Source organism: Anas acuta, chromosome 5 (assembly GCF_963932015.1).
Source record: "Anas acuta chromosome 5, bAnaAcu1.1, whole genome shotgun sequence".
Lineage (NCBI taxonomy): Eukaryota > Metazoa > Chordata > Aves > Anseriformes > Anatidae > Anas > Anas acuta.
Window position 1 is genome coordinate 11,789,479 of NC_088983.1, and position 15,935 is coordinate 11,805,413.

At 38.3% G+C, this 15,935-nt stretch overlaps 2 long non-coding RNA genes across 6 annotated transcripts in view; one reads left to right on the forward strand and one right to left on the reverse strand.

The window, feature by feature from the left end:
- Positions 1-15,935, forward strand: part of LOC137856886 (uncharacterized) — a 41,946-nt gene that overhangs the window by 22,022 nt on the left and 3,989 nt on the right. The window lies entirely within an intron of this gene.
- LOC137856887 (uncharacterized) overlaps positions 8,011-15,935 on the reverse strand; it is a 57,801-nt gene continuing 49,876 nt past the window's right edge. The window contains exon 3 of one of the 2 annotated variants that reach the window (XR_011096859.1): positions 8,011-8,578. This is a non-coding gene — a long non-coding RNA (uncharacterized lncRNA). Of the gene's footprint in view, positions 8,579-9,413; positions 14,931-15,935 lie in introns of those variants that run through there. The other variant, XR_011096858.1, reaches the window with a different exon arrangement.

Genomic DNA, 15,935 nt, shown 5'->3' on the forward strand with positions numbered 1-15,935 from the left:
GTTATTTCCTGCTAGGTTAGCTCCCTGCTCATGACAAAACCAAATGATCACAGCTGCAATGAAGAGAAGGCACAAGATAAACAGCCACAGCATGCGGCCAGGGCAGTACCAGGACTAGCCCATCAGACTGCCTTAGCAATGTTATCAGACTGGTCCTAGGTGGGATTGGCTTGTGAGAATGTGTTAAGGGCAAAGATTTCCCAAACCTGCTTCACTGCAAGGACAATGTGTAGATGTATGGCAGATGACAGTGGCTGTCACAAGGTCCTACTGGAGCTGGAGCTGGATGGGGCGCACAGCTGGCTTTGGGGATGAGCCGGCAATGTCAACTTCAGCAGCAGCTGCTGACTGACTTCCTCCAGCAGTAGGAAATCAGATTATCCAGAGCCCCCCATGCCAAGAGCATCTCTGCTACCCATCAAGCAAACTGCTCACAAGCTGTTGTGGCTCAAGAGCTCAGGCTGGACCCCCTGGTAGTATGGTGTAATTATAGTCATCTGAATGGCTTGCTCTGCAGCAAAGGCAACAGTTTAGTCCAGAAGTGGAACCCCATAGAGTTATACTTAAGTGGCAACTTTGTATGCATTGAATACAGATGAAGTCCTTCAGTCCTTGGCAGAAAGAGAAAATACTGCTTCCATTGTCTTTTTTTTTTTTTTTTTTTTTTTTTTTTTTTTTCATGCTGGTTTCAGGTGGTGTAGAGAAGGATGAGGAGGTGCAATTTTCTGGAATCTCAGAATCTCAGTCTTCTCTGAAAAGATTGTAACAAAATTCACCACGTGTGGCATTTTATAACAATGTGCTTCCACTGATAGCAAATTTCAATGCACTAGCACCATTTAGAAAGATGAGAATAGCAGGCTGGTAGCTAAGGTTATTTTTTTTTTTATCTTTTAAATGATGCATCCTGGTCATGATATTTTCTCAAAATGTTAAGAGGATACTTTTGAGTTGACAGGCTGGGTCTGGGCTTTGTTGAGGTAAAGGAAACACCGCTCCTCTGAGCTTCCTTTCCATGGGGTAATCTCACTGCTGCCTGGCATGCTTTGTTCCAGGCTGATTCTCAGAAGCCTGAGGTCTGTGTGGTGAAAGCCTTGAATGAGCACTGGCAAAACTCCCATTGCCTTCCTTGTGATCAGGATTTTACCCAAGCCATGTAGTATGATAACAGACAAAAGGAGGGCTGAAGTCTCAGGAATGTTTTCTGTCATCTCACTTTCCTTAGCAAGTGCAGAATTTTACAATAATATCGTTTAATAATTCTTGAGTTTTCAGACAATTGCATGTGCCCTGCCTGAACTGATGCAGACATTTGGATTTTCAATCGGCAACATGCTCAGAGGGGAAGGGAGGAAAAATAGCATTTAGAAAAACATTTATTCAAGACAAATCTTTAGGGATCATGTGTAGGATAATCTTTTTCAGGTTGACCTTCATTTTCTACAATATAAAGCTTTTACTCAGCAGTGGTTTGACATTTTTGAATAAGCCGTAGAGTGGAGGAACAAATAGCTTAGCAAAAATGAAGGAGTTTACTCTTCCCAGAAAAGCAGGAATATCAGTCCACATTTTAATATAGAATTAAGATCATTAAATTACTGACCTTTTATCCGCAGTGTCATAAAAATGTATATTATGTACCTAATGTGGACTAGTCTTGTGTAAATTATCGCTTTAAGTATGACAGACCCATTCCAAGCAAGTGGTATTCCAAACACAAGTCTAGAAGGCACAATCACTCTGCACTTCTGCTCTCAAGTAAGTTGCTTGCTTGAAGCTTTTTCTTTGAACATAAATGTTTGTGAATTTTTCCATTGATTTTTTTTTTCCTGGCGTTTTCATCAAGACTCCATTATTTTTAGCCATGCAAATGGCATTATGCAATTTCTGAATTTTTCTTTCAGGCCATGATGATTTATAACTCCTAATTTCCAGGATACTCCCTTGAAGTTACCTTCTCTTGGTGACCTCAGGATTTCTCTTCCCAGACCTTTGGTATTTATTTTTACTATTTCTGTGGTCGAGGTTTGGCAATGTTGTTTTGGATTAATGGCTAGACATACATAAGAATTGGAAGGAATACACATATGAATCTCCTAACTTAATGCACAGCTTGTTTATCAACAGTAGAAAGATGTTTCTGGACAGGTTTGACACATCCTAATAATAGACTTCTGCAGCCAGATAGAAAGATTTTGATGAATGTGAACTGCATGTAATACTTCACTTGTTCCAAAACAGATGCAATTTGCTTATTTTATATTGCAATGCAGTATTTCTTTTTAAAACTTTGCCCAGAAAAAACTGGAAGTGGAAGTCAGTTTGGACAAGTATAGATTATTTATATGGAATGCTATAATTGACATAAAATTGTGTAACCTGCTAGCTTCTCTGCTCTTGGATGAGGAAAAGATCTTTGGCATAACAAGGGCCTGAGTTTCAGCTCTATTTTTTCCTTTCATGCAGGAAACTGCAAATAATTTAATGCTTAGATGAAATTACTCAGCATTTTACTCAATTATGGAATTTTTCTCATAAATGGTATATTTTGCTTTCATCATACACCCAGTGATATTTTAAATTGCATCTTCTGATGACCTTTTCACTTTCTCTGTGTATTATTTACCTTCATTGTTTATTTACTTAGGCTTAATTCCTTCCCTACGCAGCCTACTGTGAATAAAATGTTCCTCTGAAAATGATTAATTTTGCACTTTGTTTACAGAGTAGTCTTGCAATGTTGTATCTGATACTCATTAGCAGGAAAACAGAAATAAAAGGAGAAACATTAGTTCTCACCACAAATCATTTTGAATTCACTGGAATCAGGATCCGAGTCAAAATGTTTAGGTTAGCTCAATAGCTCAAGCTGATTTAAAGGGTCTCAGTGCTTATGCCTAACAGCACGTCCTCCTATGACTTTTTATTTTTAGCTGCTCAACAGTTCTTACTTTCTGTGAATTTTAAAGTTATTCTTAGACTGAGCAATACAGTATCTTCACAGGGAAAAACTGTGACAAGCATTGCTATGTGATACAGCTCATCATTTCATAGGACCCAACATTTCCACCTGAAGCTCCAGCAGAAAAAAAACAACCAAAGATTAAATGGGTATTATAAACTTAGATATGAAATTCTGGGTTGCGATTCGTTCTTCTCCATGTGTGAATCATTGTAGACACCTGGAGCAGTCTGCCATCCTCTGTGAAACTTAAATTAAGGGCCACAAATTGCCTCTGAACATTAACATCTGTGCAAACCTGATTCCCGGAATCCAACCGTACTTTTATTCCTGACATTTCCATAAAGTTGAATTTGTGGGAATACTAATCCCTTGCTACTAGTTCTTACCTGAAACCAAGTTCAAGTTTCTTAAACCAATAAAATGGCACTTTTTTTTTTTTTTTTTTCCTGAAAAGGTATTTGTGACCTTTTATTAAAAAAAAAAAAAAAAGGAGAAGGGAATCATAGCTTTATACAAAGATAGGAATACATATGTGAATAAAATTGATCAAAGAGATCTAAACATACTTGCAGAAAAGGGAAAGAGTTCTGAGAAGAATATTTATTGCAAAAGAGCCCTGAATTTACTAGGTACTGAGGGAACACTGCTTTAAGAACAATTATGTTGTATTTGGAAAAACTGACATTTTCTTTCTTAACTAATTTTAATTGGCATAATGCTCCAACTGAGCCAAAAGGAAAAAAAAAAAAAGAAAGACAGCAGTAAAATATAAATTAAAGTAGGAGTAAAGTATCTTAGCTGATGAAAGCAGAGATAAAAGGCTCTGAATCCTTTCTTATAAATACCTTCTACAAAATGCGGTGGTCCTTGGGCAGTTGTGGTCTGTACCAGTTCCTTGGCTGGCTTTAGCAACCATTGATATTGCATGGCTGATGGAAGTAGCTGTCACTTTTTACCAGTGTTATGACTGCCAGCAACAGGCTCAGAAGAGCTGCTTTTAATTAAATTCCTGATTTCAATTGGATTTTGGTTTGCAGATCACAGCTAATGGAGTTTTTTGGGATGGGGTCTAGAAAGGCATGTCTAATAGGTCTAATAGGAGTGTCTCAGGCACCTCTGTATTACAGAACTCTGTTCAGAAACATATCATGCATATCACCTTAAAATTGCTTATACCTTTGCCTCCAATGGTTATGAGAGCTATTGCAGTCTCTTGCTGCTGTAATGGTTAGAATTATTCTACGTTCCAGCTTAAAAGTGTCTATGTGGGCTTGTTCTTATGTCAACATTGTCTTTTTGTGAGGGCAATTTTCCTGCCCCCCGCTGAGGGCAGTCGGGCAGTCCTATCCCCTTTGGGCACTGCTCCACAGGGCTAACAGGCCAAGCTCATGCACGGCATACCTGTCCCAAGGGGGGTGAGCAGATTCAGGCTCGCTCTGCTATCTTCTGAGTGAGCTGGGGTGCAAACTGGTCCCCTCCTGGCACCTACAGGGCTATGTCAGGGCAATGCTAAGCCTGAGCTGGTAAGTTCTGCTGCAGAGTTCATTAGCACCACACTAATTCTGTCTGTATGGATTCTGGGACAGCATGAGACCACTTGAGTGTAAGGGAGTTCACATCGCTCTGCATCTGTTTATTCAGGTGCTCAGTCCCTTCTCATGAGATGGATTTTCCATTTCTCTGATCATCCTAGAAGCTTCCTTCTGCACCTGTTTAATGTAAAGTCCATTTTCCTACATCATATAGGAGCAGATTCACTGGAGTCTTTGACACAGCATATGGTCACTTGTTCAGCACAATCATTCTCAGCAGTTTGGTTGACATCTGGAAGTCACAGACAAACACATATGCAGCTTGACAGCTGAACACCTGGACGATGAGAGTGCCATGTCAGGAACATGCTGGGTGTACCACACACGTTACATTATTTGATCAGTGCTCTGCAATAGAGATCAGACTACCTGAAACCCAAAGAATAAATGAAAAATATACATACAGCAGCTCTGGACCCTCTTAGCTGTATCAGTCTCCCTGTGTAAAGTGCCATAGGGTCGTCCTGTCTTGGGGAGCCCAGTACAGCCGGAGCATGCTGCGTGTACTGCGCACTCGCTGGCCATCTGTGTAGTTCATGTTTCCCACACACTGGATTTCCTGTTCATGTGGTGCATGGCATGGGATTTCCCAGACACAATATGAGAGCTCAGGCACATGCTCGGGGGCCATGTGATGGGACTGCGACTGTGGATGTCCCCCATATGGAGCACAGCTGTGTCTGTCCTTGAAAGGGGTGACCTAAATTTTACACAGTATTCCAGTGACGTATGACCAGCACATCCCTCTCTGTTGGAAATACCCCATGTGTTTTCAAATTGTTCTTGTTTACCATAGCTGCATTTCTTTAAGGGCTCATGCTAATCCTGCATTTGAGTGAAACATCTAGAGTTTTCTTCTCCACATGCAGCTGGCAAGTGCCCAGTTTACAGATATTTTTAGCTGCCATCTTCATGACATTGAGCTAGGCAACACTGGATTTCGTCCTGTTTGTACTGCTTCAGTCCTTGAAGTCACTCAGTTCTCCCAGTGTAATAGTCCAGTCCTCTTCTGTATACCCACATTTCATAAGCTCATTCCTAAATTTTGCACCTAAGTCTCCTATGTCACTTCTGCTGACCATATTCTTGTAGTGGTGTTTGATCCTGACAATTAGCTGTCAGTGGATAACCTTATGTAATGTAAATTGTAACAGCTTTTGGTATCAAAATAGTGCTGGTATTGTTTCCAGCTAAGCTTCTGCCAGAATGCAATTAGTAATGTACCTTTAAAATGTGATATTTCTTTAACTACTGTAAACATCTTCAAAAAAGAATTCAACAGACATTGCTTAAAATACCACTGTGCTTATGAAATAGTTATGCTTAGGCCAAATTAACACTAACAGTGTATCATAATATTAAAGGTGTTACAATATTAAAGGTGTTGTGTTTCTGTTTTTAGGACTATTCCCCCTTGTTTAACTCTACTGTAACTGTGTTTCCTATGTACAGATGATCCCAGTTATTGTAATGACACATGCTCATCCTTCTCGAGTGAGATGCCAGAGAGATATTGCAAAAAGCACTTGCTTGTTGGCATGACATCTGTCCCTTTACAACAGTGTCTTTGGAGGTGGCATTTTAAGCATTTTTTTTTTTCTGTTATCCAAAGAACTGGGCATTACTGTTGCTATCTTCTCTGTGCCATGAGGGGTATCTTCCCCAGGATTATTTCCATCCCATCTCTCTGCCAGTGTAACACTCCAGTTTTATGGCTGTGAAGAAAACCTAAGAAATCTAAAGCAAAGGCAATAGTGCATCTGAAAGCAGCCTAGGTAACATCTCCAAGAGATACAAACTGGGCCACATCTTGCATATGTTCAGTACCGGTGATTTAAGTGTTGACATTGTCATGGTGACAATTAAAAAGCAAGAAGGGGAGGATCCTGGATCTGTGTGGTTTAATGTGAATATTTTGGAGCTGCCAGTCACCTCCAGAATCATCCAGGCTTTGGCTCAGCAGGCTTCATGGGTATGGATGGTCCTATTTTAGGGGGAACAAAGCTGAAAGAGCACACATATACTGAGAAAAGAGGAACAGGTCCTGTACTGAGCAATCCTGTTTTCAGACAGAAGTATCACATCTGGGCAACTGATAGAGATGTCGCTTAAATAATGAGTACCACCATCATTTTGGCCACTTGATCTTTAATAAGAGGTGATTACATTTGAACATGTGCTAGTAAGAGGCAGTGATGTAACCACCGACGTTTAATGAATCACTTTTGAAGGAGTTTGAACTTTCTCACACTTCTTTGCTATAATCAATCAGAGAAAGACTTTATAAAATATTTATTCTCTTTTCTATCTGTAAAAAAGATTTACTTTACTTGGTGCACAATGCATTATTATTATTATTATTATTATTATTATTATTATTATTATTAATTATTTTCCATTAGGAAAACAAATCATAATCAGTTAAATATCTGCATGGAAGTGTCCCAAAATGACCTGATATGATGAATACCATTATAGACTGTACTTAAATAGGTGCTTCTTTTCCCAGTTGTAAGAACTGTAGAAATTGAAAAAGTTCTTACTGAAAAGTTCTAGGATAAACTTTTTCTTTTGTAGAGAGCTTTCTAGTACAGAATTAAAGTTGCTTAAGTATATTTCCTTGCAATGAACATTCTAAAAATAATAAGGGATGATAAATAAGGTGACATTTATATTCAGTGCAGTGCTCATTGCCATCATATTCCATAACCACAGTCCTCTCATACACAGACATTCAATTTAACAATACACTGCCTTTGATTCACAGCTCTGAATAGCTGAAAAATCCACTTGTAATGCTTGCCCTTGGCCCCCAGTAACTTGCCGTTCTTTTGAATTACATATGATGAGTAAGCGCTTGAAGCAGTGTACATCTGTACATGTCAGTAATGCTTGTGTAAGGTTTAATTTAGCACAGTATATTATATTGCAGCCTTCACTTTCTGGGAAAGGTGATGTGAGGAAATTGTTTTGTAAGCATGGACTGCAAAATTCATTACTTACTGTATATTATTTGAATATCCCATTTCTTAATTCTAGGTGGATTTTTGCCATTCAAGGGTTGAACAGTATAATGTTGGAGTTCAGGTTGTGTGTTTTTGTCCCAAAGTACATGAGGGGGACAGTGTTACAGGGTTTGCCAGCAGCTTTCTGCCAGTTCAGATATGCTGTATGTTGGGGTGAAATCTTGCACATAAGTAAGACAGAGAAGGCATTTAAATGAATCGTTTTTCTCTCTGTATGCATTTCAAGAGTTGGGTGCAAATTCTTACTTTACCTTCTGTTGTACTTAAGCTGTGTAAAACTGCCCTAGAATTTGTCATATTCATACATATAGTGCTAAAAATGTGTGTGCAGGTGCCCAAAATGCAACACTTTTTATTTAATTATATATTTTTAAATATATATATATTTAACATGGAAAATTAAATATGCTAAATTTGTTCTGCTGGCCTATTTGATCTCATCCAATCTGCTATCACACATACCTTGAGTGTCAACACATGCAAAACTAAGAAGTCTGAGCACTCAGGGTTTGACTGGTTTGAGAACTCAGGGTTTGACAAGGCTCCACTGAGATAACATACTTTTAAAAAGACTGTTGGGAGTCCAGATCCAGAGTGGTGTGGCTTAGTTGTGGTGGCGTTACAAATGGTGCCTCAGAAACTGCAGAAAATGATGTGAAGCACGTGCTCTTGTTTTCATCTGTGTTGCTGTGCTTCATTAAAGTTATCAACATCATTTATAACTTTAGCCACAGCATCTCAGTCTCCACCCTTGAATCTTGCACTTCCTGTTATACATTCTTTCTTTTGTTACTTTTCCAAAGTGGCTTTCCTCCAGACTGCACCATAACAAGCATGAGTAGATGTACATCTACTTGTGGACCACTGGAGACCAGTCTTCACCCAGATGTAATTGCAGACCTCCTCAAGGACAGTTCCATTAACAGCCACAGATCCATAGCTGTTGAGTGTCTTACGTGCTTGTCCAAAAGGAATTCATTGAGGCTATCAATGAACTGCACTCAAGAACCACAAATTCATAACAAATTTTGACTATTACTAATACAGTACAATACAAATGAATGTGTTAACAGTGCAGTTGTTGTTTAAAAACAGCAGTATCACTTATGAAATAGCAGCTTCTATTTTCCTAGCACAATTTTCACACATTACTATTCATTTGAAGTGAAATAGAAATGAATAGCCACCCAGGCTTTGTAATCTGTATGCTTAATATGTCTGTTATACATCTATTTTTTTTATTTTAACTTCTTCCCCGTGTGTGTTTCTCCTCTGACTCTGTCCCCATTTATATCCTTCAGAAATGCTTATTTATTTATTTATTTTTTTAATAAAACTTCAAAAGAGAAATGAGATTTTCCCAGCATGCTAAAATCTTGGGTGGTATACAGTGTCTTTACTAGTTATATAATTTAAAATTAACACCATTGACAAATGCTGCTTTAAAGCTTTTATTGAAAATCATAGTATGTAACTGCAGCATGATTTTTTTTTTTCTGATCTGGATTTACATTTGTATAATGTACAGTTAATAAGTGGTATGATCTTGTTACAGATTGATTACTGTTCTTCTGTGTGCCCCTTGTTTTGTATCCCATTATTCAGTCGAAGAGCTTAATTAAATGAATCAGAGTATAAGCACATATTCACTGCAACAATCACAATTCCCCATAGATAATTTTCTTTGGCTTGTCTTGCTGGGATTTCCAGGAAAGTTCCCAGAAACAGTTTCACAGAATAGAGGGATTTCTCTTTTTAAAACTTTTTTTTAGTGTTCTACAAATTTTGAGCCCAGAAGAGGTTTTTTTTCCCTTTTTTTTTTTGTTTAAAAAAAAAAATAACCGTGATTACTACATGCATGTGTGCCTCTATAATAACAAAATCATCAGAATAAACTGAGTTTAAGTTGAATCTCATTTAATTTCTGTGGTTGGCTTTGGAAACATTTGGTAGTTATTTTCCATTGAAATTTTCACATGCTTGGGGCAGCAATATGTTTAAGCACTTCTCCTGTTATTTCTGCTCCGTAATCTTAATTTTAAAACTTGTTTTCCATTATTTTTTTTTCCTATTTGCTCTGTATTATGTGTACGTATCTTTCATATAACAATAAATAATTTGCATTTGCTATTGGTGGTCTTGGTCTTACTGTACATGCATGGATGCTGAAGGGGTACAATATAGAGTCCTCTGAAGAGCTTGCTCTTTGATTTTGAGAAAAAGAGAAGGAAGGATTCTAATTTATATTCATGTTGTTGAAATAAAAATGTAGCCTCTGCATTCAAGAATGTGGCTGTGATTTTTCAAAATGACTTGTAAGGCTTACATGACTCCATTTATGGTGGCTAAACTGGGACATTTATAAGAAACAAATTTTTGGAGAAGAAAGTTCAACATGATAGAAATTTTAATAGGGTGTTTTGGCCCCAAAGAACCTGCAAAACTCTCAGATGCTAACTATGAGTACAATGCAGTTCTCTCAGTCTCTCTTGCATTTGTTGGGACAAAGTGCTTGATTTTATATTAGACGTTACAATAAGTTGATTCATGCTTCAAATGTACAGTCTGATGACAGACACTAAAGAGATGAGGCACATGGGATGAGTCAAAAGGGAGTTGTTGTTATTATTATTATTGTATTATTTTGCATATTAACCTAGGGAATAACTAAAGACATGCCTATGAGAACAAGTGCAGAAAGATGCAAACTTCCTCTGAGCACAAATTTCCTCTGAGCCTGACAAGTCAGCTTGAATCCAAAGCCACGTCACTGGGTCAGCATGCCACTATTTTAGCAGGAAATACTAGCTCAGCAATGCAACCACTTCACAGAGCTGCACAATCTTTTTTGTGTCAGTGCTGGGTTGTTAACTTCCATCTTGGGTAACTGAGTGGGGAGAGTGGCTCTGACTTCTCACACATTTGCATGTATGCATTCATTTTTGTATCAAAAGGCTAGTCTGAGGGTCCCCAGGTCAGTGGAGATGTACCAGTCATCTCTAAGGAGGTTTGTGTCAGATCCGAAGACTTCTAATGGCATTTGTTGAGGTTGCTATACCTAGGAGCTCCATAAATGGGCTTCATATGGCAAATACAAAGCAAGAAAGAGATCCTTCTCCCAGAACTTTACTCTGAATTGAGAGGAAGCTTACATGGAAATGTTCATCCAGCCCAACCCCTTTCCAAGGCAAGATTATATCCTGCAGGCTGTTTTCTAGCATTTGCCAGTCTAGCTATAAAAGCACCAAGCAAATAGGATCCATTACTGGGGAGAGTCTGTGAGACTGTTCCATTGTTTAAAAGATGTCATGCCAGTACATTGTCTTCTGAAATTAAGTATTTATTTTTTTTTCTTTTCTTATCTTAATTATGCCTCATTCTTGGTTATGTTCTGAGATACCAAATTAAAATCTTACATTCTGAAAGTCTATGCAATTGTTAGCTATTGCAATTCACTTTTGTGTCCTTGAGCTGACCAGCCTGGGGTGCCACTGGTCTGATATAAAAGAAAGGGCTGCACAGCTGCATGAGCATAACTGTTTAATGTCACAGGGACCAAAGAAAATGATGCTATACAAATCCTTTTGCCCTTTTAGTGTGTCTGGCCTGCTTTTTCCCAATAAACCAGGTCCTCCAGGCCATCACAGCTTTTGCTGTTCTTCAAGCGTTTGCCAGCAGCTGTAGCTATGTTAGCAAGTAGTGTGGCCTAATAAGAGTCTGGAGTGAATGCAAAACTGGAGATTTAGAGCAAAAAGGTTGGTAGTGAGGGCTTAATATCCATGATTATGTGTAAGAACTTTATTTTGGAATAGTTCTAGGCTGATCCAACAAACTGGATATCTGCACTGGTTAGAATTCATTAGATGCACTCCTGGAACACATTCTGGTTTAGTTTTGTCTGAAACTCTGAGTCTGAGGCTGCTTTGTTGTGTGCGCTGAAACATAATAAGATGACCAGTAGAATTTTGCATTTTTGAAGAAGACTATTACTGAAAAATTTGGGAGTAAGTTAGATACAGTAGTTCCCATGTAGAGAAACAGGAAAGGATTTGGTTAGTTTTTGACATTCCTTCAAGCCAAATTTCCCCTGGTTCCAAACTACACCATCATATCTGTTTTGGAGTGATGACCTTTGTATAACAGCTTGGAAGAGCTTTATTTTCTTGATGTGTGACACTGCTATCCCTCATGCTATACTTGTGACTTCTTTCAGTACTGCATTACCTCCAATGTCTTCCACCTGATGAATGAATGTCCCTTTTTCTTCTGCATATCAGTTTCAGTTCTTCCAGAATTAATTTTTGTCCATTCTCCTGCTATTCACTATGACTTTTTTTTTGTCTTCCCTGGCTGCTGTTTATAACTTCTCCAAGTTTATTTACAACTGCGAGTCTCAATTTACTCTCCCAGACACTGAAACTTTTCAATAGCATTGAATTAAAGTGGTGCCTGTAGATTTCACCAGATAATCTACATTGGCAACAATAATCTACTGTTTGCCAGATTTTAAGATGTATAACTGCTTCTCTTCTGGTCAGTTTAAATTCAGCTTTGGACAAGATAAAATAGCAAATGATCTACTGAACTGGTGGCATATGATTTTTTCCTGCCATTCATTTATGGTCATTCGGAAAACTGCAAATGAACAAAATTGTAGCCATTCTTTTCCTCTATGTTGTATATTATTGTGCATTATTAAATGACTCAAAGAAAAACTGCTCTCCCCCAAATAGACATTTTATAGCCCAAACACAAACAAGCCCCAGTCCTAAGCCTCAGATCACTCAAGAAAGCAAGCCACTTCAATGAGAAAAGATTGCTATCAAATTTAGATGGATGTTAAGCACCTTAACACACTGAGGTTTGTTTTAGACCCCTCTCTTTTCTGTAATGTTTTGTTAATTTATGCATTTTCTGTTGCAGCTTCTGAAGATCCTAGTATCTCAAAAGGATCCTTGTGGGTCCCTTCCACTCGGATATTCCATGATTCTGATTTCTATGACTGACGTTTTCACTGGATGGTACAGGTACCCAGTTTCAACAGAGAGGACCAGTCGAGCCTTCTGTCTTGGCTGGTGCTTAAAGCAACTTGTAGGAAAAGGAAGAAATAGACTCAAACTTACCCTGTGAGAGTGCTCTAAAATCCAGGTCACTCCCATTGACTCCCAATCAAGGGATAACATTTAAAGATTCTGAGTTCACTTCATGTGTGTGCTTTTGTACTTTCTGATGACATTTTAATTAGAAAAAAAAACATTTTTCATTCTCAGATATTTCTATTTCACTAGGATAACTAGTGTTCAGAAACATTTTTGGTGTCTGAGATTATCTGAATACTGAATACTCCTATCCATTTCTGACACTGAATTTAATAATGTTAAAAAAGAACAATAAAGGGGAAATGATTTGGTATGAACACCAGCTTTGGAATGAAAACATTTTCAGCTATGAGGCTCCAATAGTTCTGCAGTTAGCAAATACTTCAATTGACACTGTTGTCAAACCAAGGACATAAAACTGAGAGTGTGATATGTTATCTTTTGCCAATTACGTAAGTTCATGATGCATAAGTTATTGCAAAAAATAAGGTCATGACTCCTAAACCAGCTCCTTTTGAAGTTTTAGTTCTTTATAAAACCTCCCGCATATTTGTATATTTTAGTTGGTTAACTCTTAATTGAATTTATGTAAGTGCTTATGAAAATGAAGTATTATATGACATTAAAGAAAAAGCAGAACCTTGCATGGTCTACAGGAATACCAACTTGTTGATATCAAAGCTACTTAGAGATAGTTTGCTATGTAAAACATGGATTTTAATTCCTAAACTTTATCAAAAAGCTGTTTGAAAATAAATGTATTTGACCACCAAACATAAACATTAAAGTAATTACAGAACATTATCTACCAGGCAGGTAAAACGATTAGAACTCAACCTCTCTTGTTCTTCTTTTACTTAGAATCGCAGAATCACACAGAATGGCTGAGGTTAGAAGGGACCTCTGAAGGTCATCTAGTCCAACCCCCCTGCTGAGCAGGATCACCTAGAACACATTGCATAGGATGGAATGCAGGCAGGTTTTGAATATCTTCAGAGAAGGAGACTCCACAACCTCTCTGGGCAACCTGTCCCAGTGCTCTGTCACCCTCAGAGTACACATCTATTACCTTCTATATTATTTTTTATGGTAATTTACACTAACCACTGAACTTTTCTGATTACTTTCATTTATCTTTCTGTATGACTATATATGACTAAATGTCATATTTGCCATGTGAAGATAATATGTAAGTAGACTAAATTATCATTTGAAGAATACCAGCAAAGCTGAGGAGAGTGTTGGAGGAAAAAATCACTCCACTCAGAGCTGGAATGGTGAGATTCTTCATGTCTAGGCCAGAGATTTTAGAAACTTTTAAGAATCAAGCTATCATGATACTGAAGATGCTTCATGTCTTCATCCTAATGCAGAAGATTTGTTAGAGGATTGGGTAGCTACAGGAACTTCTTTTCACTTCAAGAAAAAAAAATGGGACTTTTAAATATCTCTCTTTAAAATGTGATGGAAGCATGACCTTTGGAAATTTGACAAAACCTTCCCTAGAACAGCTAATATTTCTTGTTCTGCTTCATTCAGGTCCAGGACTGTAAAACAGGTGTCCTGTAGCTTACTAAATGAATTTGCCACAAGTCTTTGGGCTTTTCTTTTTGAGGTTTTGGGACTCCCTCAACTCCTTCTGTTGCTCTGCAACTTACCAAGTTTGTACAAACAGTTATCTACTCACTGGCCTGGAGAAAGACCAATGCAACAGTCCAATGGGCAGTCTAAGTTCAAGTCCTTGTTCCAATTAATGTTTAATTATTTATACAAAGTGAAACGGGTCCAACAGGAGAGACTGAGGAAGCTGTTCAGAATAAGCGATAGTTTGGTGGCCAGAAAGCTTTCCTGAGATGCAGGATTCTGACATTCAGATGTCTTGCAGAACAGACACTTGAAATCTGGATTCCCGTGTCACCAGTAAGTGCCTTGATCACAGGATGATTATTTAGGAGGGGTGACAGTTGTCATGCTCTTTGATGTATTTCAAGTCTCATCCTGGGCATGAGAACCTTCCCTAGGTAAGAGCTTCATAAGAACTGGTAAGTACCTGCAGAAAGTTCTGACTCAACAGAATATAATTTGTCAGCGAAAAAAATGCATCACTGGAAACTCAGATGGGGGTATGACTAGTGTTTTCACAACCATGTAGGTCCACAGTGGTTTGGCCATTGTGATGATGCCTCAAAGTCCTGTGTTAGAAGAAGAGGTCAACAAGCAGTGCTGGAGGGCACGAGTCTTGGGAAGCCTGTAGAGTACCAAAGCATATGTCTGCATAAGTGTCAGACTTGTAAATCAGCTGTTGTTACAAAAGTTTAACAATGGGGAAATGGTCACATACAAATATTGGTTTGGGCATTAGGCTCATGAGTCTTGCTGTTTTTAGACACTGTGGCTGACATTGATATGAAACCAGGGGCATAAAACCAGGAGCCTGACATGTGATCCGTTGCCTCCAAACTACCACATCTGATGAGGAAAAAAAGAGAGGAAGTGGATGGAGAAATGGGACAGGTCATCTGGACTCTGATAATTAATGTTCCTTAGAAAATAAAAGTTTTGAAACTTTCCTGGAAATGAGATTTTATGATCTGCTACAATGGCCCACAGGGGGGATGCTGCAACCTACACATATTGACAATTGTGGTATGATCAGGCAATTCATTTTTATGAGTAATTTCCAGAGCAACTCTCAACCATGCAGTCACGCATGCAGTGAAACAGTGTGCCACAGAAGAAAGGCTCAGCTAGAGGCCAAAGATTATACAGATTTATTAATATTTGGAAAAAAAGATCCTAACATCAGCAGAAAGCAAATTGAGCAACATAGTGGGGAAGGAGTGCTTGACAACAAAGCAAGCTCTAAACCAATGTGATCCAGAGTGCATTGAACTCAATGGAAAGATTTCCATTGATTTCTTAAGATCTTGGATGGATCTCAAGGGAAAAGAAACACTCCATCTTATACCTTTCCCCCTCCTTTCTCCATCTGAATGGAAAATACAGTCTTCCACAACTAGCATTTTGTTATCATTTGAGATCACAAAAAATTGTTCATAGTTGGTGTGTTAAAGCCAAGAATCCCTACCTAAGCAGCTCTGGCTTGACTTTCTCAAGGGACGAGCAACTTGCAATTTCTCCCTAACAGTACTCTTATGTTTTTATTAGACTCAAAATATTCTTACCCTGCACTTGACTTTGCAAGCCCACTCTGCTTTCTCCTTTTAAACACAGAGAATAATGGAAAACTTGG